At 40.5% G+C, this 4,222-nt stretch overlaps 1 long non-coding RNA gene across 1 annotated transcript; it reads left to right on the top strand.

Annotated features, from left to right (window-relative positions):
* The first annotated feature begins 268 nt into the window (after window positions 1–268).
* LOC112424390 (uncharacterized) lies at window positions 269–3,546 on the top strand. The gene is made up of 3 exons (XR_011619155.1): window positions 269–611; window positions 1,964–2,022; window positions 3,257–3,546. It is a non-coding gene; the product is annotated as an uncharacterized lncRNA (long non-coding RNA).
* The last annotated feature ends 676 nt before the right edge of the window (window positions 3,547–4,222 follow it).

The raw sequence follows: 4,222 nt of genomic DNA, 5'->3' as shown, positions 1-4,222 counted from the left end.
ATAAAAGAAAGGTCTGAGCTGTCTCTTTGAGATTCCCTCATTCCCTGTGTATCTCCCATGTATATATGAAATACACATGCTAATAAGCCTCCGTTTGCTTTTTTGGGGGTTCATCTGTCTTTTGTTATAGGAACCCCAGCCAATGAAGCTAAGATGGGTGGAAGAAAAGATTACATTTTTCTCCCCTGTAGTAGCATTATTCTAGCAATAGCATTCCTTTTTTTTTTTTTTTTTGTAGATTTCTGTTGAATACACACACACACACACACACACACACACACACACACACACACACACACAGAGCAATGTAAAGAAAAAGAAGTGTGGGGAGTCCTGATGACATTTTAGGTCCCAGAGATACCTAAATATGTTGAGAAGTTGTCTTTCAACATTGATTTTGTTTTCCCACATTTATTCTCATATTTTTGATATTTTTTTCTTCTGAGATATCATTTCTACATTGTTTTCTCTACATTTTCTTGCAAGTCCGAGAGAGTATGCTGGTTAGTAGTGTGTCCAATGCACCACCTCTGTCCCTGTCAGTAAAGAAATGTAGAAATTGAGAGGGATGTGAGAGTCACGCTACACAGAGATGGAAACACAGATAGGAGGTAAATAAAAACACGTGAAAACCCAGCATTTCTGGAACTCTCACCTACTCCTGTGCCGATATTCATCCTTCAGCTCTGCCTCCATTCTTCCCTTCTTCCCTTCTTTTCTCATGCTATGGGGTCTGCTTTGGAGATGTTATCTACTTTCATTCTTCCAAAGTCAAGCTTCTAGCTTCGGTTGGAACTGCAGACCCATTTACTCATTCAGCAAATACTTTCTAAGCACATGGATAGTCACTGAGAATACCGTGGTTCACCAACATGACCGTGGCCCCTGCTCTCACGAACCTGCGGCCTGATGGGGAGAATGGGCACTAATGTGACAATCACTCTAATGGGTTTCTGATGAAGAATTGAGAGAAGCGCACCAAAGAAAGGGAAGCGGGATTCTCTAAATTTATGCTGTAAAAAAATCTGGCGTATCTTGGGATGAGAGGTAGAAAACCGATGCATTCTGGAAGGTATGATCCCCTTGCAGTCTGGAGAGAAGTAGAGGTTGATTGTTGAGGGGGGTGGAGTGTAGGGACAGCACGGTCTAAACAGAGATGGGGGTGCGTGCAGAATGCCTCTTGCAGCAGGAAACAGGCACGTTCAAGGAAGTAAACACCGGAGAAAGTGGCACAAGACAAGAATGAAGGAAGGCAGGCAGGGGCTGGGAGATGATGGTAGATGCTTTATTCTCTTAATAACAGCAATAGGATGCTGTTGAAAGCACTTGAGGGAGGTGGGGAAGTGGGTATGACATGTTTTGTGTTTGTAAAATTATCACATTGTCTTACCAAACTCTACTCCCTATTTTTTATTTTTAAATTTTACTTTAAGTTCTTGGATACATGTGCAGGTCTGTTACATAGGTATACATGTGCCATGGTGGTTTTCTGCACCTGTCCACCCATCATCTAGGGTTTAAGCCCTGCTTGCATGAAGTATTTGTCCTAATGCTCTCCCTCCTCTTGTCCCCACCCCCCAACAGGCCCCCGTGTGTGTCGTTCCCCTCCCCGTGTCCATGTGATCTCATTGTTCAACTCCCACTTATGAGTGAGAACATGTGGTGTTTGGTTTTCTGTTCCTCTTTTAGTTTGCTGAGAATGATGGCTTCCAGCTTCATCCATGTCCCTGTAAAGGACAGGAACCCATTCTTCTTTATGGTTGCATAGTATTCCGTGGTATATACATGCCACATTTTGTGTATCCAGTGTATCATTGATGGGCACGAGATATCCTCTTAATATGTGATCCAGCAATTGCACTCTTCGGTATTTATCCAAAGGAGTTGAAAACTTGTGTTCACAGAAAAACCTGCACATGGACATTTATAGAAGCTTTAATCATAATTGCTCATTTTATTCCAGCTTTATTCATAATTGCTCAAACTTGGAGGCAACGAAGAAACCAAAATGTTCTTCACTAGGTGAGTGTGATACATCCAAACAATGGAATATTCTTTAGCACTGAAAGGAAGTGAGCTGTCAAGCCATGAAAAGACACGTAGGAACTTAAAAAATGCACGGCTACACAAAAGAGGCCCATCGGAAAAGACTAAATACTGTAAGCTTCCAACTAAAGGACGTTCCGAAAAAGGCCAGACTAGGGAGTGAAAATATCCGTGGTTCCCAGGTGTTGGGAAGAGGGAGAGATGATGAGGTGAAACACGGAGATTTTTAGGATTTTAGTGCAACTGCTCTGTACGATGCTATCACGGTGGATACATGTCATGACATATTTGTTCAAACCCATAGAACCAGCACCAAGACGGAGCCCTCATGTAACCTGTGGACTCTGGGTGACAATATGTCAACGTAGGTTCTTCAATTATTGCAAATACTCCTTCTGGGCAGGAGTGTTGTTAGTGGGGGAGGCTGTGCACGTGGGGGAAGGGAAGGCGGCATATAGAAGGACTCTCTGCACCTTTCCCTCAATTTTTCTGTGAACCTGAAACTGCCTAAAAGATAAAGTGTATTTTTAAAAAATAAAGTAAAAAAAGGAAACAAAAAGTCCTCACAAAAATCAAATGAGAAAATGCTCACACTGGGTGCTTCAGGTCAAAATGGAAGAACAAGGGCTGTATTTACCATCCCACCTGATGACTTTTTTCTCACTGCTTTTCAGCATTTTTTTGGAGTCTAGTCAGTGCAATAAGGCAAGTTGAAATATATAAAATGCACGCTTATTAGAAAATAAGATTTAAAACTATCTGTATCTGCAGGTGACGTGATCACCTGTGTGGAAAATCTCCTGAAATCACAAAAAGCCACTAAAACTAATAATAATAAATTACTTACTAATAAGTGAGTTTGGAAAGTTTGCAAGACACAAGCCAAACACATAAGCAATATTTATTTCTTTACACACTGGCAAAGAAATAATTGGAAATGGATATTTACCAAGCAATATTTTTTATAGCACATCAAAACATGAAATCCTTCAGACTAAATCTGAGAAAAGATGTGTAAGATCTATACACTGAAAAGCAGGCCGTGATGCTGAGATAAATTAAAGAGCTAAATAAATGAAGTGATATACTGTGTTCATGGATCAGCAGGCTCAATACTGTTAAGATATTGGTTCTGCCCTTGAGGATCAGAGGTTTAATGCAATTCCAATCAAAATCCCAGCATGATTTTATTTATTTATTTTTTTTTCAGTAGAAATGAACTAGCGGATTCCAAAATGTGTCCGGAAATTTAAAGAACCCAAAAGAGCTAAGACAACTTGGAAAAAAACGGTGGAGGACTTACCTGAACTATCAAGATAGTGTGGTATTGCTATAATAAGAGAAAACCGGGTTAATGAAACCTCCTAGAGGGTCTAGTAATAATCTCACAAACATGTTACACATACATAGTGGATTTTTGAATAAAGGTTCAGAGACATTAAATTAGAGAAAGGACGATAATGATGATAGAAGGATTAAATACCATAGGCCAAAAAGAGAAAAAAGAGCTTCTGCTAAAGATCTTCACATTGTTGGTGTCACTCATGCAATTCAATTCACATTTTGTGTGTCTAAAAGTTGAACAGACCTCTTCATTCTCTTTCCCCAATTCACTCCACAGAGATGCTGGTGTCTTTCAGTGGAACTTGGAAGTTTGCTCTTCTTTTTAAAATGACTCTCTTAGATCCTGTTTATGCGAGAAGTTGTGGGACTATAACTTTACAAATACTGTTCTAAACCTTGGAATCACACGTTCCCCTTTTTCTCTACTTATCGTTTCTAATCAGTTTCCCATTTCCTCTTTCTTCTTCATGTTTACACTGCATTCCTTTTAGTTCAGGCTCTTGTTACCCCACTCGATCTCTTGATGTGGTCACCTGTATGTCCTTCGTGTTCCAGCCTCCTGGAATCCTTCCTTCATGACCCTGCAAAACTTCCCTCCAGACCCGCAGGTGTGACCCGGAATCAAGGATCTCAAAGCCGAGTGGGATCCGAGAGGCTATCTAGACCAATCCTCCATTACAGATGTAAACCTTTTGATGATTTCACTTCAGAGCCCAAAATATTTGCACTGCAGGCAGAATCACCTAAATCACTTAATATGATGTTCAGTCTTCCCGTGGTATTTTCCTCTCTGCATCTCCCTACTTTCGGTCAGCCATTTCTCACTCATGAC

The sequence above is a fragment of the Macaca nemestrina genome, unplaced genomic scaffold (assembly GCF_043159975.1).
Source record: "Macaca nemestrina isolate mMacNem1 unplaced genomic scaffold, mMacNem.hap1 Scaffold_68, whole genome shotgun sequence".
In the NCBI taxonomy this organism is placed as follows: Eukaryota; Metazoa; Chordata; class Mammalia; order Primates; family Cercopithecidae; genus Macaca; species Macaca nemestrina.
Note: the sequence above shows the minus strand (reverse complement) of the source record. Positions and strands in the feature narration are given on the sequence as shown.